General features: G+C 42.1%; 1 protein-coding gene across 3 annotated transcripts in view; it reads left to right on the top strand.

Annotated features, from left to right (window-relative positions):
* Positions 1 to 22739, top strand: part of LOC122526502 (protein groucho-like) — an 87591-nt gene that overhangs the window by 3381 nt on the left and 61471 nt on the right. The window lies entirely within an intron of this gene.

Raw genomic sequence — 22739 nt, forward strand, 5'->3', positions numbered from 1 at the left:
ATGCGTGCTAGGTGATTTTTGCAAGTAGCAACTGTCGCAGGCAAGGAGTTATAAAAGAATGTTGCGTATCGACTACGTGCTCTCACATGATGCAAACATCACGCCTTCGATATTCTCTTTATTTTTATTTTTTTATATTTCTCTTTCTCTCTCTCTCTCTCTCTCCCTTTCACATTCACTTGAATATCGTAGAGCCGGTTCGAATTCCTCTTGCAGTGCGTTTCTCTTTACCGTAGCCTGCATATTTATCGAGCGACTCTTTCGAGATGATTTATATTCCTGATTTACATTGTTGTTAAGCTCGTTAACCTTGTCTCTCTCTCTCTCTCTTTCTTTTTAAGTACACATTTGTACATACGTCCATCATATCGGATAAATTATATTTGTAATACAAACGAGAAGGAGACACACGGAGATAGGGAAAAGAAGAAAGAGAGACGGAAGAGAGATTGTGGGAGGGGGAATAGAAATAAAAAAATTAATTATGTAAAAAATATAATATATGCGAGATGGTGAAGATGATTGTCGACGGAAGCAGCACGTTCCATCGGACGGTTTAATTAAAATCGACGTTGAATCGCGCCTACTTTTATTATTATTATTTTCTTCTCTCTTCTCGATTCGTAAAGATATTTTTTCAAAAGGGGTCGCAGGTACCCTTCGCATTATAGTCGTTGTTATTAGGTTTGAGCGATTTGTTCATCGTAACTCGATCCAATCGAGGGGGACGAACTTGCTTGGTTTCGCGCACATACATACACACACACACACACGCGTAGAAATACATACCTACTCGTGCTTACACACGGATAGCATCTCTTTCTTTTTATCCTTCTCTTCCTCGCACACGTACACCCGCCACATATATGCGCGGCCGCGCACGCACTCACACACGTACACACATATGCACGTATATAAAGACATACACCAGCGATTCTGGTCACGTTCAGTGACGTAGGCAGTGGGCTGCGTTACAGCAGTACCTCGATCGTCCATATTCTATCGAGTTACCCTTCAAAGAATTCTTTTTAACCTGCCAAATTGCTGCTCATGGCACGAACTCTATTCTCTTTATTTTTATTCCTTCTGTTTTCTCTTTTTCTTTTTTTATCGTGTAATTTGCTTCGAGGAATTTCAACGTATATTAGTCTTATAAATGTGTACTAATAGTAGACATATTCTTGTTAGCAGAGATTACATATATCTATCTATATATTCATTAATTTCATCGTATCGTTTTTGTCATAAAAGGAATGGGTATACGCGGAAATCCATTGACGTACATAAACGATATCGAAAGATCCCATTATTTTAATCTCGTTTGCATTTGGTTTCCTCGGGCGCTCGATTACCTAGAGATTCCAAGAGATCATGCTGTGAAACGGTGGAGAAAAGACGATGTCGCACGTGTTCGTCACGAGCGAGCGAGTTAACTCTACGCGCATCCTATGTATATATTCGTATATATATATAAATATATAAATATATATATATACTCACTTACTTAGATACGTATGTACGTATGTAGAAATGACTAGCATAAACGGCTCGCGTAAGCGACACGTGCTCCTGCCGACCCGGACGCACGTGTGCAGACCTCTTTCCCGCCTCCACCTCACCCCATCCTCCTATTTCGAGATATCGAGAGATGCGTGGGCGACTTGTAAATTCTCTCTCTCTCTCTTTTCTCTCTCTCTCTTTTTTTTTTTTTAGAAGCAATGTCTTGTATTTTGTAAATTCATCGGTTGCTTTAACTTTATTATTTATTTTTCCTCGCAACGATTTGTACTTTGTATAATTTGTAGAACGCGATAATATTTTTGTAGAAATGAATCCTTAAAAAAGCGGCCAGTACGCTCGAATTAATTAGTCCGGGTGATAGGGGTTGAAACGTGCACACTCGAGTTAACTCGAATAACGTCGTATTTTATGTTACCATAATGTAAGTACTTGCATGCTTAAATAGACTCGAGTAATGAAAAATTATTTTTAGGAAGTCGTTATATTACAGATGAAGTATTTATTTAGATATTCGTATAATTTTAATCTAATTTGTAATCATTGTGTTGAGTGTAATATGTCGGAATTTTATTTTCAGAGGTAAGCTTTAATAAAGTGTTAGAAAATGTTCTCGGTTTATTACGTTAGTGTCCCATCATTTCGCGATGATTTCATAATATCGTTATGAATATAAGAAGGATAAAAAGTGCAGTTGACGATTCTTGATAGTCGCGTTAGAACCATGACATTAATATGCTATTGTAAAGCATTTCGAAGAAACGACAGCGATAAGAAAACAGACATTTCCCGTTTCTTTAAATAGAATCATTGAACGAGGCAACTGTAGGGTGCTTTGACGAAGACGATATTATAGATCCAATTTCAACTACGTCAAATTTTTGGCAACGTTTAAACCAACGTTACTTGTATTGCGAGTAGTAAGCTCGATGAACGAGCACCTTTGGCATCGAGATTTGTTTTTGCCCGTGCCAAAAATACTGCAACTTTGTGCGGATTTCTCTTTCTCTCTGTATATTTGCAAGACGTTTGCGTTAATCGCACAAAGATTAGAAGATGGATGGATGAACGGATTCATTACATATACACCTTTCTTTATTTCTAATTTTCGTAAAAATAAGATTTGATTCAAATCGAAAAAATAAAAAATAATGTAGAGTTTTTAAATGATAATAAAACGACAATTAGATTATTGAAAGTTGTTTAAATATTAGAAAAGTTAAATAGAAAGAAAATAAATAGATTGTTTATGAAAAATTTATTTTTTCTTTGATAAAAAATAAATAGGAAAAAACGGTGAGAGAAAGAGAATTCAATTTGATAAACGAACAATAATAATTAATCTAAAATGATTGAAATATTAAAAGAATAATATTCTTATAAGCTACGTGTCGAATTTGACGTGTTTATTATAGGACGACCGAGTCGTTGTAATCTCGAGTTTGCATCGTTATCTCGGGGAATAAATAAACATACGTATAGAATACATAACAGTTCATTCATTTCAATTGCCATGAGAGGGTCGGCGACGAAATTTAGTTTCGTTCGTAATCTTGCAGGTAGTAGACTAAAATGGTAAAACGTTCTCAACTGAATATATTCTTTTATCAAATAAATCTGTGCTTTTTAATATTTTAATTATAAAACCGTTATCAACGAGTCGCGACTAACAAATCAAAGAATGTTTATCAAAATTTGATATTTATTTCTTTTATTCGCACAGTGATTCGAATTGTCGTAAATTTTTCGAGCGAATTTATTCCTCTCTAACATTAAAATGATTATATTTTTGTTATACATATTTTTTCCTTAAAACAGTCGAAAAAGTAGGTTCAAGTATTTTTTCCCAAACGTATTTTCGAAGAATCAAAACAAACGATCGATTAATATATTTTTATTTAATTATTATTTTTAAAAAGGATAAAAACAAAAGTTTTCACCGGTTAACATGGAACATCGTGTAGAAAATGTGAAGATGTCTGTCGCGTAGTTCGTCGACTTAATAACGATTATCGTGATTCTTTGCAAGAGCGAAGAAAAAAGAAGGAAAAAAAGGGGAGAAAGAAAGAAAGAAAAAAGAAAGAAAGAGAGAGAGAGAGAAGTCGGTCATTACAATGTATTATAATGGTGTTGTCGGGTAAGAGGGAAACTCCGATGGAATAATGAAAGCTTCATCTGGCCCATCCCTAATAACAGGCGTTACACCGGATGCGGCACGGCGATATTGTAGCACGTGGAGAGATAGACTGGCAGGCAGACAAGCACGAGCAAGCGAGCAAGCAGGCAGGCAGGAGGCAGCTTGATATATAGAAACGAGATGAGACGAGACGAAGGGAGGAAGGGACGAGCCTGTGAAAGGGTCCTCGTAGTACCTCCTCCTGTCCCTTCGTGTCAGCGTCATGAAAGAAACGTTCTGATATCCTTTTCTATTCTGACTAATTCCCGGTTGCCAGATTATTTTTCCACGAGATCAGTTATTCGAGAATAAAAGATAAGTAAGTTTTTAACTTTGGGATTAGTCCTACAAAGTAATTCGATTATTTCGATTATTTTTTTTTGTATAAATAAAATGGGAAAAAAAGAAGAGGAAAATAGATAGATGGAAAGAAATATAGATTGGACGCGGATGAATATCGAATAGAGGAAAAATACAGGTCGCATTAGATGGACATTACATTCCGTAAATTCGCGCGCACGTTCGCGCGCAGCAGCGGAGCCCGGCTTTCGGCAAATATTGATACCTTTAATCGGCTTGTTTGCGCCGACGCGTCGCTCAAATGTATACGGTGTGTGCAGCTGAAAAAACTCGATGTGCTCGACAGACTGGAAGGTGTACGAGAATGTACGAGAGAGATAGAGAGAGAGAGAAAAATAGAGGGAGGGAGAGAGAGAAAGAGAAAGAGAAAGGGAAAGAGAAAATGCGATCGGAAAGAGAGAAGAAGAATCGGCCATCTTGCGTCCCTTATCGTTGGTTCGTTCGTTGGTTCGTCTGCGCGGAAATTCGAGGAAAATTCGTACCGATAAAGCGGCCCGTTTGAGACGCGGCCGAGCGTGTCAGACGGCCCGTTATTACCGGAATCGACGATGCGTGACTTCCGTTTCGGAAATTTTCCGATTTCTAAACAGATTCGAACGAATTATTCGAGAAAAAGAGAGAGAGAGAAAGGGAGAGAGAGAAACGTTATTCTTACCGATTATTCTTTATTCTTATCGTAATCGAACGACACGAAACGCTGCTTAACGAGGCATTATAATGAGAATTGGAATTACCGTCGATTTGTACAAGTCAAATTGTGCAAATACATATATTTAGTCTTTTAATAGGATACGTTCTTTGAAATCTCATTTGTCATATTAATTTATCGCTCGTATAATAACGATAGCTACTCTGGAAGTAAAGTATCAACGCGGAAAGAGGATAGCTAACGTATTTCAGAGAAGGAGAAGGAGGAGGAGGAGGAGGAGAGGATAGGAGATAATGTCGGATGACGTGGGCGTGGAGATCGAGGGCTTGCGAGCGTGCACGACGCAGAAATATGGAATCACGGGTGATATCTTGAGCGTCACGTCGTCCATTACGCCGATGCGGCCGGTAAATTTCACGCATCATACTCCCATTATACGTTTCCTGGGGCAGGAAAGGAGCGAGGAGTGTTGCGAGGAGAGAGAGAGCGAGAGAGAGAGAGAGGAACCTCACGATATATAGACTCGCAGAGTGTTACGATCCTACCCTTTCTTCCTTTTACTCTCGCCTCGGCCGTAATTACACGTTACATGCCGCTTCGTCGACGTAGCGAATGAATATAGGGAGCCAGAAAACCTACGTGCGTCTTCTATGTAGTAGGACGTGTATGTATAATAGCATTTAAGTGTCTAGAAGTTGAGTTTAAGATAGATAGGTAGATAGATAGATGGATAGATAGATAGATAGAAAGAGAACGGTTCCACTCGCGCGATCATGTTTTAATTTCTATTTTACCTTGCTTCCTCAAACTCAAGCAACACCGTCACTTTCTCTCTTCGCCTACTCATTATACACGCTTTACAAAGCTTCACTCGATATTATCGACACGGTGAACGTCTATCTTGCTATCGACCCGTGCCACAAAACGGCCCAACTCTTTTCTTTTCTTTTCTTTTCTTTTCTTTCGTTACACCTCGGTCCTCATCTTTAATGCGAATCTACGATTTTATGTTTAACGAGATTTTTTTCATGTACAACTTTGTAGAGTTATTATTTCCTAATGTTTCCACCTTTATATCTATGTTCGGTGTACTCTAATCGCGTTGAGAAACCCTATGCACACACGCATACACACACAGACGCTCACACTTTCTCTCTCGTACACATACACATATATAGTACTCGCTAACTGCTTACCCTTAATTGCCGCGCGCTTTACAGTAATCATGTTAATATCCGATAGCTATTAAGTAGGGTCGCTAGAAAACCAATAACTGCTGGTAAAGGGGACTTGGATGGTAATACGGTATCGTCGAGCAACTCAATTTACCACGCGTTATACCAGGCATGACGAATAAATCGATTCACTGAAAGCTAACTCAACTTATATTATTATTCGCCAAAATTATCACGCGAAGCGAGAATTACGACGCCATTTCTTTTCTTTTTCTTTTTTCTGGTTATTTTTTATTAACCATAAAACCATTTAATCGAGTACCACAAATTTTCTATAGCCGAAGAAAAAGGGTCCTCCTCGGAATTGCTTGTTCATCTTTCTCGACTCATTTATCGCTACTCGTGCATTATTAAATTGTGGACTTTCGACCATGAGAATCACCCGACGATGATAATAGAGTAGTAGTAGTATTAGTAGTAGTAGTGGGAGGAGGAGGAGAAGAGGGAGGAGGGTTGTTTTCTGGAAGAAGACGGAAAAGATCGTAAAAGTCGAATCGCTGTTTATGTATGTACGATAAAAATTTAGAGGATACGTAAAAGAAGCCAATCTTTCTTACTTTGACTTTTTTGTTTTTTGTCTGCATTTCTTCGGTATAAAAGCGTAAAAGCGTATACGTAAGTGTAGTAAACGTCTACGTATATGGCATCTAGAGCACGACGTTAAAGAAGATAAGTCGATCGTTTGGTCTTACGTAACTTCGACGTCTCACTTCGTCTCTCCATTTCTCTCTTCCTTTCAATAAGACGCCCCGAGATAATTGCTTAATCGAAGAACAAAGTCTATGCTCGAAGGAGGAGATCCGTTTAATGAGCTCGATCGGTATTCAGAGACATTTAACTAACGAAAGCGTTGGGATTCTTTGAAAGAAGATTTTCTTTAATGAAATTGTACCTTAATGACATTGCAAATTGATCGCTTTATTCACCTTGATAAGTATATAACTCGAGATATTAGTTAGAAAAAGATTACGCGCAAACGAAAGATTATTATCGTTAGAACGATTATTATCGTTTTAGTGTTTTCCCGTCGATAAAACGGACAGCTGATTTGAAAGGGGAACGTATAACTGCTGATTCGAGGGTGTCGATGAAAGGGCGAGAAGAAAGATGGCGTGTCGACGATATTTGGTTGCAGGTGCTCGAGAATCGCATAATCCAAGGGTAGCTAAACGAAACGAAACGAAACGAAACGGACGAATGGTTGGTTGGTTGGTTGGATGGATGGATGGATGGATCGACGAACGGCTGCAACTGTAAATCCCCCTATCTTGCCAAAATAATCCCTCGGCCAGCACAACAATGGCCAGAAACGAGCCCTCGAGCTCGAAGCGTATTACTTGGGTCCTCGGGGTGCCGTAAAATTGGTTCACTACGAGGGAGAGAGACTGAAACAGAGAGAAAGAGAGAGAATTCAAAGAAGAAGGGCTCTACAAAGTACCTTAGCCACGTTCTCTCTTCCGTTGTTATCCCTTTTGGCCACCCTTCTGTTTTATCTCCTGCTCAAATAGACGGAGAAAGAAGATAGCTACTTGTTTTCTTCCACCGCAAAAATCCCAGATCGCGTATATAACGTTTCACCTCTAACGTTTTCTCTCTTTCTTTCTCTCTCCCTCTTTCTTGGATACCCTCCGCGTCCTCGTTGTAATTTTTCGTCCCGAACGATTCTAGGTACGAGTCGATAAATGTTCGCGTTTCATTCTCGACCCTTCTTACGCGTTACTACCAACCAGAAAAATCTCCAAATAGATTTAGCGAATCACGTTTCGAAGAGAGAAAGAGAGGGAGAGAGATCGATAGTTAAATATTTTCGAGCCAATAAATTTTGATCCATCTGCCTGTCGTCATCGTGGTCGTCGTCGTCGTCGTCGTCGTCGTCGTCGTGGTTGTCGTGGTCGTCTACGGCAGACCTCTTGTCAGACGATTTGGCCAGAGTAAAGAGGAAGGATACACGGATATATACACGTCTATATTTACATCTACATTTATATTCTTCTCGCATGCTTTATTTGCCCTCTTATATTCGTCGCTGCTTTACCCCATGCAACGATCACGCTCGCTCAAAGATTCAAGTATTTATCTTTCGACCATGCTTGGCTATAGATAGTTGAACAACAAGAGTAAGAGAAGAAGAAAAAGAAAAAGAGGAGGAGGAGGAGGAGGAAGAAGAAGAAGAAGGAGAAGAGGAGGAGGAAGAAGAAAAAGATACTTTCTATTCCAGGCAAGACAACATCGAAGAGGTCTATCTACACGCTTGAAGCATATAATCCATTGTGCCGACTCGATTGTATTTACGTCTCCGCATATATTTCTACTAGAATGGAAGGTTCTATCTATCTATCTACCTGTCTATCTCTCTCTCTCTCTCTTTTTTCTTCCATTCTCTTTTACACACCCGTTTTCGTTGAAATAACTCTCAAATTACCTCACATTCCATCGGCTGACATCTCTTATCTATTCTACGAGCTTCTCCTTTCGTTTACACAACTTGGACGATCTTGTTCCTCTCGTCTTTGTTATCCCCTAATCTTTCCTTCTTCTTCTTCTTCTTCTTCTTCCTCCTCCTCCCCCTCCTCCTCCTCCTCCTCCTCGATCACCTACCACCACGAGAGCATGGTTAAATCCGTCGCTTTTCCGAAGCGCCCACGGCAAAGGCAAGTTGCGGCCACTCTCGTGGTTCTTTTTGCGGTTGGACTACTACCTCTCTTCTTCGAGGTCCATCCACTCCCGCGATTTCTATCAGGGTAAAAGGGACTCGTTCTTCTTACCCTCGATCGACCAACGCGATTTCTCCCTTTTTCTCTCTCTCTCTCTTGGATTCGATTACATTACGCTTCTCTTTGCCTCGGGCTCGTTAAAATGAAAAAACTTTTCAATTCTAGGAGAATATAAAAGTCTCGTAGTCGAGTCGGTAGAAGAAGAGGTTGGATCAATTTTCGATCGATTTAACACTAGGAGCAAGAAAAGAAAAAACAAATAAAGAAAGAAAACCAAATTTTCAAAGTAAGAGAGAAGAAAAGGAAATAAAAAAAAAAGAGACGAGTGGAGTGGAATGGAGCGGAGTGGATGGGACTTCGAATTTGTCCCAACAAGAAGGCGACTGGTCGTCGATCTTGCTGAAAAAAGGACATGATTCTCCTTGGAAAGAGGAGGAAGAAACTACGTCGACGATTTTCACGGCTCGTTAGTCTCGCCTTTATAAAATCGAAGCTCGTAAAAGGGAAGAAGGGCGCGTCCAAGAAAGCACGTTGCACTCCATGGAATGCGCGAGAGTGTACATAAGTATTTCGTGCACGTTCCTTTCGAATAATGCCAGCTACTCGACGAGGAGGATATGCCTGTATGCGTGCACATGTACACGTACATCGGTACATACACGAATGGCGATAAATACGCCTAACCGCTCTGTAAACCTCGCCCGTGAAGATCGCTGCTGAGAAAGAAAGAAAGAAAAAAGAAATAAGAAGCACGGAAGGAAGGAGAGAGAGAGAGAGAGAAGAAAAAAGAAAGTCCGTAGAAGCCTCTTCGAGTCCAGTCTCTGACTGCTGTTGCCGTAACCGCTGCTGCTGCTGCTGCTGCTGCTGTTGGTTCTGTTCGTGTAGGAGAATGGCACTAATTGGCATTAGGCTTGGCAGTTTGTCGTGTATCCCCTCTCGTTTCCTCTCTTCCTCTCTCTCTCTTTATCTCTCTTTCCTTTGGTTTCCAAGAGTCTTCTTCCGTGACCGAGTATGCTATCCTATCCCTACTCTTTCCTTTCCCAGCATGTTCTTTATCTTCCTTCGTGCCGTAAAAGCGCCTCGAGGCAGGACCCACGATCGCTGGACGATGGTATTACTTATCGTCGTTGGCTGGAGAAAGAGGGGGTTTGGAGGGGTGCACGGAGGGAAAGAGAGAGTATTGGACGGCAGCGCGCACGCACGTAGGATACACTTAATGATTATCCTCGATCAGGCCGTTCTCGCTCCCGTCCGCGTGTATAAAAGCCGCTCGAGACACGGACGAGTTGGCTGGCTGGTTGGCTGGCTGGTTGGCTGGTGTTGGCTGGCTGGCTGGCTGGCTGGCTTGCTGGCTGCCTGCCTGGACGGCTTCTTTGTCCTTCGATCTTCGTGATTAAGTACGCCTTGTAATTTCTCACTCGAAGACTCCTCGATTATCTTTCGGGCTATCGGGCGTTAAAGCGTCCAACGACGTTACCTCTGACACGCACCAAAGTCGATTCCAAGCGATTATTCTTCCTCGATATTTATTATTCAAGCAGAAAAATTGCGGTGGGGTGGGGTGTTTGGGAGGGAGGAGGGGGGAGGAGGAAGGAGAGAAGGAGTGGGAGGGAAGGGGGAGGGAAGGAAATAGGGAGAGGAAAGGGAAAAGAGAAGAGGGAGTAGGGGGAGAGGGGGGAATAGGGAGAGACAGGGAGAGAGGGAGGGGCTGAGGGGATAGGATCTTGGGGGGGGGGGGTGGGAGGGGGGGAGAAGGAAGGAGGGGGGGGGGGGGGGGGGGGGGGGGGGGGGGAGGAGGAGGGGAGTTGCTTTAGACTGGTGGCGAGGGGGCTTTCTTTTCGAAAGTCCTCCTCCCCTTTTCCGTCTGTCTAACGATGTCTGCTGGGGCTGACGTTTCTTGTTTTCTCTTTCTTTCCTCATCAGAATTTTTTCTTCGGACAAAAGGGTCCGATCGTTTTTTCGCGATCAGTTTTTCTAATCCACTGGGTTTCGTGAATTTGTTCCCGTTCAAAACGGGGAGGGAGAAAGTAACATATATATTATGTATACGGTCATAGGTCTGACGGTATTATTTTCCGAACTGTCGTTCCAGCTGCCGGCACGACGCTTTTCAGCAAATCTGCTAGGACGTGCAAATATTTGCCGGACGTTCGTCGTTCCTGATCTTTTTCCCCTACTCTAACTCTCCTCGTTGCCTCTCTAAGGTCACACCGTTGGCATGGATACCAATCGCGGAGGGAGAGAAAGAAGTACGCGTCGAGCAACGATGAGAAACGAGCAAATATTTGGCCGGGTAGCAAAGCGTGGATGTTAATCAGTTACGAATACACGTATTTACGTACAACGTAAGCGCTTATACGCGCACCCATTGATATTACCAATGGTTAAGGAATTTCACGCGCAAGTGGAAAACGCAGCGGTGTTTGTTCTCGATTCGAAATAATTTGAGTTTATCCTGAGACCACCAGAATAAAATCTTTGATCCTATAATCAGGAACATAATTGGTATTTTGGATTTTTCCAAAAGAAAAAGAAAGAAAAGAAGTAAATTCTTGAAAGAATCTTGGTCTATTGTTAGTACATGAGATATTTTTCTCAGGGTAGAGGTAAAGCAGAGGTCAGGTACGGGAGGATGAATAGATAGAGAAAAGAAGAGATAGAGAAAGAGATAGAGAGACGTCACGAAACCCACTTTGGAATCTCGACGCGAGTCGTCTCGACCGCACGGACGAATGGGAAATTGCAGCGTAAACGGTGCGGAATTATTCACCGCTAATGGGAAGATGAATGGTGAAGTAAATTGCTGCCGGTAAGTACCCGCATTAGGCTGTAGGTTGCCTTGGCGGGTTACGGGCTCGGATATCGACGTTTCTCTCCGTGGTAGACTCTTCTCTTCGTCGACACCTTCTCCCTCTCTCTCTCGCTCGTTCTCTCTCTTTCCCTCCCTTTCACTTATTTACAAATTAAGCTTACAAAGCTTGGCCACATCTTGCTCGCCCTTCGCGGCCGATTCAATGACTGCTCTCGACGATGAATCACCGTGAGCGACGGAACGAACGAACGAACGAACGCGAGATGTTTGCGAAGTACACACGCTGCGTTTTCGCCTCCAGCGGAATATAGAAGAGTAATAGTGGTAGTAGAGTAATTGTAGTAGACGTAGCGATAGTGTTAGTGGTAGAAAATGGTCGACCCTCTAACGTCGGTATTATGCGAATTACAAGCGAGATCTGCCTTGGATACGAAAAAAACTCGAAAATATCCATCCTTCTTGCGACCTTATCGAGAGTACACGTTCGTTTCTTTATTTGCCGTGGAGCAACGACGATTACGAGTTTCTTAATTGTACCGATAAAATAATGTAAGAGATAGAAAATAATCTAATAAAATAATCTAAGAGAGAGAGAGAGTGTGTGTTTCGATCGCTTAATCGGGTCTTCGGCCCAGCAACGTTCATCTAGTATTCCTAGTACGTCATTTACCCTGAGCCCTACGGAGCAAGTCCCGCCTCTTAGTCCCTTCGACACCCTTCGACATACGCTTTACCTCCTATTCCCCAACGTAACACTCCCTTCGTGCTTTGCCTTCTAACGAGAAGGATGACGATATCGACGACGACTACGACGACGACGACATTGAAAGACAAGAAGACACCGGACGTTCCTATTATTTTCCACGAGGGAGATCGTCCGTGACCACTATACGGCTCTGTGCGTGTATTTTTCCCCCTTCTCTCCCTCTCCCCCTTTCACTCCGTCTCTTCTTCTCTCCCCTCGTTCCGTGATCGCTCGTAATTTTTGGAAGCCAGTCCCGGCCCCTCGAGGGGTTCAGGGCGCTAAGCCGAATTAACATAAGAGCGTGTGTGCAAACAGAGACGCGGTTCGTAGGGTGAATAAGAGGAACGGAGAGAAGGAGAGAGAGAGAGATAGAACACGAGTAGGGAACGAGAGAGTGCGCGAGCATGGTGGGAACACGTGTCTCATGCGGAGATAGTTAATTACTCGTTTGTGCACACGGTTACTATCCTTCTCTTTCTTTCGCATACACATATATACAGAGGTACACACACTTGGAAGCTCTTTTACTCGCTCTTACCCTCTCTGTTCGTTCCGCTCGACGGGATATTAGCGTGGAAGAGAGACGAAGGATGACTCTGAAACGACATTGGACGTACGACGAGGAAGATGTAGAGGGAGCAAGAAAGATAGAAGATTCCTGTTCCATCGGACCGTTGAGACCTCTGCTCTGAGAGGTATGGAGGTGGTGCTACGCTGCTGCTGCTGCTGCTGCTGCTGCTGTTGCATGGAGGAGATGTAGCGGAAGAGGGTACGAAGAGCAGGAGGAGGAGGAGGCGAAAAACGAGGATGAGGTTAATGATATACATGGGAGCTACCGTATACCACTACCGGCTCGATCCCATCTGTAGCTGCTTCTTCTCCACATCTCTCTTCTTCCTTTCTTGCTTTCTAACTCTCTCACTCTCTTACAACTCTTTATGATCTCCCGGTAAGTCTCTCCTTCCATTTTCTCTCTCTCTCTCTCTCTTCGTTTTAACAACCCGTACGTTTCTCGCGACTTGGAATAATCGCTCGGTATCCATACTATCGCTCAAAGTCCTTCTCAGTGAACTCTTTGTGTCTTCTTTATCCTCCTCATTTATCTCTTGTTCTATTTTCTACGGATCTTGAATTTTTTTTCTTTAGGTATTAGACGACACCGGCTGAAATTTGACTAATTACTAGCAATTATAAAGCGATTGAGTCTCTATTTAATTCGTTCATTGGTACTTTTGAGGAAAGGAGAATGAGAAAGAGGAAAATGGAGAATTGTCAAATCTTGATTGAATCGCTTTTTAATTACTTGCAATCGTTTAGAATAGAAAGTTGTTAGTATGAATTTACGAGAGTAGAGTATAGGTAATTTTGCATATACGAATATTTATGATTACTAAATGAATAAGTTAAATACACAGGTATACGTAAACATATAGATAGTTTTATGTATATTTAATATATATATATACGTATATATCTGTTTTATTCGAAACGTTTGATTGCTGCTTCAACGACCGAGAGACCGATCGTTTAAGGGGTGAAACGACGAGACTGGAAATATAGAAAGGGTAGACTAGGTAGTTAGTATGCATGAGAATATCGGTGTCTAGCAACTAGAGTTCGTAGTTCCGTAGTACGTACGAATAATATTGGAATTCGGTGCCACGTAGGGAAAGTCTGTTGCGTGCTCGAACACCACGCGACTCTATCTAAAACGATTTATTCGATATAGGTAGTATAACCCGTTATTGAATTACGGATACAAATTTGACCGAGCTAAAGCCTGAACTAGGTCTCAACGCTTTTCGAATGTTATTTCGTCGATTTATTAATGATCGTTAAGATTTTAACATCGTTTTACATAGCAGGACGAAAAGACGAGTAACAGGAATAAAGATTCACGGAGAGAAAGAAAATGATATATATATTCTCTTAATTTTTTTTTTTTTAAGTTATACTTTTTTTTGGCGCGTTTGGGAAAAATGACAAGAGTGAATTTTTACGATGCGCGCGCACAGCGACACAAAAATCGACACTACGAAGTCTGTCGGTATTTACGATGCGCGCGCACAGCGATTTCAAATTTACAGCATGAAGTAATTCGTAAATAAATAAATTAGATTATACTTATTAATTAAACCTTTATCAAAACAAAATGATATTTAATATCTTAATTTTATTTTATCATTTTATCGTCTTTTCGACAAGTGTAGTTATTTTTGAGGTTATATTTGTTTTGGTAAGCCAAAGAAGTATAACTTCTAACGTGCGTACATAAGTGCACACACTAGTTTTTTTATTTATTTGTTTAGAATCATTTGTATTAGTCTCCCTCCGAGGTTTCTTGTCGCCGACTCTTTTCTTCTCCTTCTCTTCTTTCGAAGACTTTATAGTTGTTCGGGGATCTACGAAGACAACGATCTGGTGGTTGTAACGAAAAGAGGGATAGCTAGAGAGAGAGAGCGAGGGATAAAAAAAAGGAGTAGGGTCCTCTCTTTGGGACCTCGTTGGGTACCTACATTAGCTGCAGCTTGTTCACAGATAAAAGCAGCCAAGGCTCTTAAAAACGGCCAGTCGACCGATGAGATAGCTTCGATAATGGCGCGACATCGCGGAGACACGGGGGTACATTTTTTCTTTCCACTCTCTGTCTCTCTCTCTCTCTCTTTTTCTCTCTTCCTTTCTTCCTGTCTCTTTCTTGTATGTTTTATTTCCTTGACTGGAGTGAGATGGAACGATCGTAATTCGAGAAACCGGATAAACGGCGCGTTCGTTGAACAAAAAACAAAAAAGCAGAAGAAACGAGTATAATCCGTGGGCGATAACATTCTCTCTCTCCTTTTCTCTTTCCTTTTTTTTCTTTTTCTCTCTTTTTTTTTTCTTTTCTCCCTCTTACTCTTTCGGAAAGTCTTCGCAAACGATATAATTAAGATCGAATCGAGTTTGTTCGCCGCTCGAAAGTTCGTCGATCCCTTATCGAATTTAACACCCGTCGAGTATTTCGAGGCAAGTCCCCATCTATATTTATCTCTTTCTTTTCGTCGTTAATATTCGTAATAGCTTTAAAAGGAAAGAAACTACATCGATTTTTCTCTCTTCTTTTTCTTCTTTTTTTTTTTTTTTTTTTTTCTTCGGTCTTTTTAATATACAGAAGAGAGGGCGTTAAAGCACGCGTTATCCCCTAGGGTTTAGAACTTGATCAGAGAAATCTTCTATTTATGAGCCGCAAAACAGATCGTTCATAGAAAGAGAGAAATGAACGAGTCCCTATGTAGACAGAGGCCGGAGAATCACGATTTAGATGCTCTCGGGTGATTTGGCCGCGTGCTCGAATTTCATTGCCTCGAAAGGGCCACCCTAGAGGAGCGTAGAAGAAGAGGGACGCGTCTACTCGAGGGGTTGAGACCGTAATGACGCCAGATAACGAGATTATCGCGAACCAAACGTGTAGGGTGGGAATAAGTGCTGCCTCTGGAAATTTCATTTCGACGCCACTGTGGCCCTCTCGTAAAAGAAAAAAGGGGACAGGGAGATAGATAGAGAGAGAGAGAGACAGAAAATGGGGAAGGGATACCATCGTTCCCAAGAGATCGAAAAGGGTGACATTGTCGTAAGCGCGTTTGGGAAGTAAGCGTAGAGAATAAGGGCACATTGAAAGGACTCCCGACCCTTTTACAATTCCCCCAGCCGTTCAGTTTGACGGTAATTGTAACATATTCGCCCCTCCTCCAAAGCAGTCAAGCTTGACACGAATCTCTTTTAGATCGTTCGAATCCTCCTGAATAGGAAGTGTTCAACGAGATGAAAAAAAGGAATCTACTACGCAGGATTAAAAAGGTAAACTATTCTTAAAGAAAAAAAAAAAGAAAAAGAGAAAAAAAGAAAAAACAACAACAGCACATCTTTCGCATCGATCTTTCCGGGATATTAACGATCTTATCTCCGGAAACGGTTCTTGCATATACGTTTTTCTAGTCAGATATTTATCTTAAAGGGTGACGCGAGGGAAAGGAAGATAAGAAAGAGGGAGAAGAAAATCGGTAAAGATCGCGGATCAGAGTACTTCCGGAAAGTGTGTCGTTCTGGATAGGATAGGATAGGGTAGAGTAGAGTGGGGTGGGGTGTTGTGGGGTGGGATAGTAGAGCTCGTAAAGAAGCAAGTGGTAATGTTGATGGCGATGCCGTTGATGGTGGTAGTAATAGCGGTGCCGGTAGCGGATGGTGGAGTGCAAAAACGGAGTTTATGACTGTAACAGATTAGGTAGCCGAACTAGCGTAGGGTGGTTCTTGCCGCGCTTCCTATTATCGTTGAGCTTTTGTATTACCTTGCTTTTGTCAGGTCCCTTTTTCTTCTCTTTCTTTCTCTCTCTCTCTCTCTTCCTTTTTTTTTCTTCCTTTCTCTGACAGCCCGATGGAAAAGGGGTGCGCAAAGAGAGACGAAGCGTAAGAGCGGGAGAGAGATAGAGTGAGGGAAAAGCGGGACTAGGGGGTGGGTCGAGAGGCAGCGAGCCACGACAGTTGGCCGATATTTGAGCTCCCTTTGTGTCGCTAAAGTACCGCGCCTTATTGCCGTACGCCTCGTCGGACTTTTCGCCTCGTGCTTTTATCGCTCTTCTCTCTCTTTCCTTTTCTCGTGCACTTTTTCACAGTGACTCTCGACGTACCATCATCGCTCTGCAGAAGACTCGGTCGAGGGTCCGGGGTGGGTGGAAGGAAGGTAGAGAGGAAAAAAAGAAGACAGGAGTAGGTTCGACCAGTAATTACCCGCTCGGTCCAAAATGGGAGGAAGAACGAGTTTCCTTTGTTTGCTCGTCTTTGCTGCCTTCTGTTCGTTTAACTCCCTTCTAACCTCATCCTTCTTCCCTTTTCAACTCCTTACGAGTGCTCCATTTTTTATTTCCCTTCGACGCGCACGCCTTTTTCCGCTTTTTTTTTCCTTTTTTTTTTTCTTTTTTAGCTTTCTTATCGTTACGGCATTCTTTTTCCCTTTCTTTTACCTTATGTGTTTCAACTTTGTATCATCGGAATATAATTTTACGTCGATATACGATGCGTCTCTCGTTTTTTGAGATCAATATTTTTCTAACATAAGTTTCAGATTAAAGAGGATTTTCCATGATATTTTGAAACGAGAACACTCGGTATATGTTTCCTTGGCAAGTTTCGGAAGGAAGGAAGAATGAAAAGAAGAAAAAAAAAAAAGAAAGAAAAATAAAAGGCAGGAAGAAAAAGAGAGGGGGGCTAGGAAGAAAATTTAATGGCGATGGCACTCACGCGAACATAAGCGGGAGCGAAGCGGTTCTCTCTCGGTACTTTATTCCTCAGGCTCTTGACATTTAACTTCCCTCGTAAAACGTGCACGCACGCCATGCCGCTTCTTCTATTCGTTCCTTTCATCGCGCATTTCTCTCTCTCTCTCTCTCTTTCTGTTTTTTCTCCCTCCCCCCGACTGCCCACCCGCCCGCGAGATTCGCCCTTTTGTGCGATTAACAAACCTCCGCGCGCTCATCGCCGATAGTTATCGCGATCCTCGCATCCTTTCCAGGACATGCGAATCCCGAGAGACATAATTTTTCTTCCCTTTCTCTCTCTCTTTTGGTATCTACATACACACGTATCTACTTACGTTCCCTATGTACTACGAAAGTTCTTTCAACCATTATAAGTATATATATATATATACACCTATTTTATTAGTCTATTTTACTGAATAAAACATTCTGCCTCCTCCTCTCTTGTTTCCGTTTTTAAAAAAATAAAATTCAGGTTCTCACTTTCGCAGCTCGTGTCGTAAAAAAGAAAATTCTCGCTCAGACAGTTATTTCTTTTTTCTCTTTCTTTCTCTCTCTCTCTTATTTCCTCGAATTTCTTTTTTTCTCTTGAAAAAGTGAGCTCCACTTATCGAAGAAACCAAGTCGAGAGCAGAAACGTTGGTGGCATCGCGTTATTAAGTCGAGTCGAGTGGTCCCGCAGCGAGTGCACGGAACAGCTGGTAATTCCCTCTCCCTCTCTCTTTCTTTTTCTTTTTCTCTTATTCCGTGTGCTCAATCGCGCGTACGAAAGCGCGATGCAAAACACGCGCGTAAACAGAGTTGTGCACTTTCGAGCAAGAAAGAGTAGCGTATATATATATATACGTATATAATGCAAGCGTATAAACATATACGTATATACTCACAGACACACCTACGCATCTCGCATGCATCAGAGAAGGAGAGAGAGAGAAAAGGACAAAGGTAGCACTTATCCAGGTATCTAGGTACGCGGGTGACGTTATTTCACGAGAGAGCACCGATCGTATCGCCTTAATTGCTCGCCGGGTTAAACTGCCGCGGCCACCTCTTATCAACGGATCTGCACGAGCGTTTGCCGTGCCCGTACCCGTACCCGTACCCGTACCCGTACCCGTGCGATCCTCCCCTTTGTACATCTCTCTTTCTCTCGCACTACCATCTATGTGTGCCCGTGTGTGCTCGGGTGTCCGTTGAACATTTCACACACACACACACACACACACGTGTATAACTCTACACGCAGAGTGCAGGAGTTTCGTTCACGCCGCGCCGCCATGAACATGCGATCGGACAAAAAAAACTGATCTCCGGTGGACGACGTTACGATCTTCGATGGGAGCTTGAAAGGGTACTCTGGCTGGGCTTGGAAAAAAAATGCTAATATCGATCCCGAGAGGATGCGGGCTTCGATTCGTCTCTTCTTCTTCTTCTTCTTCCTCTCCACCAAAAAAGCTTGTCAATGTATGTGTTAGATAGATATCATTGATTTGTATCTACGAGTTTGTTACCTACGTGGTTGGTTTTTTTCTTCTTTTTCTTCTTCAAAGAAAACGATTTTATTATTTTTGTCTAATTCTTTTTCTTTTTTTCTTTTTTTTTCTTACATAAGTTTTGAACACGTATGAATTTTTCCTATTGAATATTTCGATTAGACTAATGGTCGTTTCTTGCTGACTTTGAAACGAATAATTATTGCTTAATACTTTGTTTGAAGCATTTATCATGAGAAACGCGTTCGATGAGTCGTTACTTTTGTTAAGTAGCTACATTTCAAAATAGTTAATATTCGCAACACGTTACATTATTACATATATGTATGTCTCGCAAAACGAGTAGCTCGTTTTCAAGGCTGGAAAACGATAGGCTAACATGCTAGGAATTTACGTGTTCTTACTTATTTATTGTGTGCATTTACTAAATATACTCGCAGTCAAAGAACGAATACGAAGTATTGAAAACTCAATTATCTGCTAGAAATCGAAAGCATTGTCATGATGACTCCCATTTTATTCGAGCAGACCATGACTCGGATTAATTCGATCTTAAATCACGTCGATCGAAACCTTCTTTCCGATCGTCTTGAGAGAGTTTATTCGAGGAACTAACAAAGCCAATAAAAGAGAGAGAGACTGATTGCGAGTTAGAGTAAGCGACGACCTCATTCAAACACTTCGATCTCACGTTGGTCTTTTAACTCGAAATTGTACAAACAGATGAAGATAAATAGATAGGGAAAGAGAGGAGAGAGAGAGAGAGAGAGAGAGAGAGTGGGGAATCGATCCGAAGGGTTGGCTAATAAATCGTAAATCGATATCGAATTTTCTTAACAATCTCCTTGAAATTCCGTTCCCGTTTCCTTTCGTCCTTCGAAAGATAAAATCTAAAGGATTATACATAGCGATAAGAAAATACGATTAAAAGGTTGAATTAATTGTAGCGAGAATAAAAAGTTGGGGCAAACGTAAATCAATTTAATGGACGATTAGCAATCGTGAAGGTCTCCGTGAGGTGTGCGAGATTAAAAGGAACGAAACGTTAAAGTACGGGGCGTCGTTAATGACGACGGCAACGACCAAGGCTAGGAGGAACAGGGGGATGGGGAGGAGGGCGGAGAAGGAAGATTGTGGTAGTAGAAAAGGCGAAGCGCGTGCAAGAGCGTGCCGCAATCTCGCATAGCGAAGAATTACGAGCGATAGAATCTCGTTTCTCGTTTCTCGTTTCTCGTTTTGCGGTAGCTCATGCAAATCTTTGGCCGCATTGTCTGTTGATATTAGGGGAACTGTTATCGCCTTGCATAATTTTCCCTCTTCGTTCTTGCTCGTGTTTGTCAAGTTCGTGGAAGGGGGCTTGGGAGGGGGGGGGTATGCCAGATCAGTTTGCATTTCCTAGTCAATTTCTTTTCTACTAGTTTTCGTTATTTTTTTTTTCTTTCATTTCTCTTCATTTTATCTTTACATTAGTGATTATATCGTAGAATGTCGTGCTGCTAGAATACGCTAGACGCATGGTCATTTCCGTAAGAGAATTTAAATTTTACGAGCGCTTGTAAATCAAGATAGTCGACGTACGCGCGATAAAGTTAGAAACTACGTTCTCGTCGTTGTCCGCTGTCTTCCTCTTTGTCCACCACGATATCGTAAATCTTGCGATTATTCGAGAATGATTCAATTCTTATTTCTTACCGCTATCCACTTTTGAAAGTCTTCAAAGTCTTTTTCTTTTAAAGTAATGAGGACGACGAGAGCCGGTTTGTAATAATTTCAGTTGAACGTGCTTCGAATGAGAGAATTTAATAATTGGACTTGTACCAAAGGAAGACATCGATCTTTTACGACACGAGGAAAAAAGAGGATATCTTGTTGGATAGTCGCGGTCATAGGGCGAATGCGGTTTATTCCGGTCGATTCCGGTCGTCCAGTGGTTTGGAGCCCGCGCCGCGTCTCGGTGGTCTTCTTCGTACCGCAAAACCACCGTTCCTCGAAGCTTTTGCGCGTTTCTCTTGGAAACAAGCCGTTTGTCTCGTATTTTCTCGCTACTCTCGGATGAAAGGAGGTTACGAATACTCATACTCTTATACATCTAATAATAATATATATGTGAGATTCGTGAAAAAATTTGGGCCGTTGGACCGACTGGACCGGGACTCGAACCCGAATTTTCCTCTTTTCAAGCAACTGCTCTTTAACCATTGAGTTATCCAGGACCCACCGTCCAATCTCCTCGCAAACGCCTATTTAAGTGTTTGGCTTGGAGGAGCTCGCATCTCACATATATTTATTTTATAATCCATAGATAGGAAAGTGAAGGAAAAATGCGGTGAAAAAATGATAGGTCAAAATTTATCGAAAGTTTAGATCTCATTAACTCTCGAAGACTTTATCGAAAGCTCGTATCGTCAATTGTCTCCTCTGATGTGGAAGGTATGCATGTGTAGCGTGAAGTGCCTTTAAACCAAGCGATAATGTAACTTCGATGATCAGGGGCCTTTAGTGGACGACAGGATCGATGAAGCTAACGTAATTAGTCGCGATGATACGCGGCATTTAAGCGTACTTGAGTGGCTGCAAACGCGACTGATTGGTTCTGTTGGTGTCCTGCTGCTGCTGCTGCTGCTGCTATCCGAGCATGGTTGTAATGGCAATGGTGGTTGCGCTCGGTGGCTCGAAAGAACGGCTTTCGACGCGGAACTAATGCATCTTACTTCGCTGTCGACTCGCTAAATATTATTATGTTGATTGGTGCATTGGAGAATTGCGTTGTAGTAAGAGTACTCTTACGTACGTTGATGGATTACGTACGTGGCTCTCGTTCGTTAAACTTTAACCCGAAAAATCGCTGAGCCGGCTTTCGCGAGTCGCGTCTACGTTGCTGTTCGCCTCGTTAAAATCGAGATATTACGTAAAAAATATTTCTACAATTATCTCCGTTACGTGTTTCCCACAGACGACCAGCTTTGGCTCCCGAGACTGTTAAGAAAAACTTGCGCTTTACCAAAGTCGGGATAAACTTGGAAAGCTATAAAAAAAAAAAAAAAGATGAAAAGAACTAAACAAAATCTCAACGTTCTCGAGTTCTCTCCAATCGATGCTCGCTGCTGCTGCTACACGTTCTACAACACGACTACGAGAATCTCGACAAAGCGGCTTATACCTACGAATGCGATAACTTTTCTTCTTCCTCAACTTATCCTTTTTCTTATTCCACGAGGTAGAAAAAATAAAAATGTTGCTAGAGGAAAATAACGAGTATGTCGATGGAACTACAGCCGTTGCACTATAAACGTCGATAATTTATCATCTTCTATTTGGAACCGAGGCGACACTTTTGTCGACGAAACATCGTATTAACGGTAAAATTATAGCGCGAAGCATCCATCGATATTTCACACCGGAAAAGAAGGGGAAAATAGAGAGAGAGAGAGAGAGAGAGAAGAGAAAAAAAAAGCATAAAATATCTACTCGTTAGGTCGATCGCGTTTCGCTTTATACCTATTAATTCCTCTTTTTAACGTTATCGCGATATACTACCCATTTTCACGGCTGTTTTCGAGCGATGCGATATTCGAGTGCTGACCGTGTTATTGTGATTGCTCTCGAACGTGAAAAAAGGGGGAGTGCGAGGGCGAGAGAGGAAAAGTGCGGTGGTGTCGGTGATTGGAAGCCCGGAGAGGGAAAAGAGAGAACGGGGGATGGGGCTAGCCGATTTAGGGGAGAGGGTTGGAGGTAGGGACTATCGGATA

The sequence above is a fragment of the Polistes fuscatus genome, unplaced genomic scaffold (genome assembly GCF_010416935.1).
Source record: "Polistes fuscatus isolate 324 unplaced genomic scaffold, CU_Pfus_HIC Scaffold11, whole genome shotgun sequence".
NCBI classification, from domain to species: domain Eukaryota; kingdom Metazoa; phylum Arthropoda; class Insecta; order Hymenoptera; family Vespidae; genus Polistes; species Polistes fuscatus.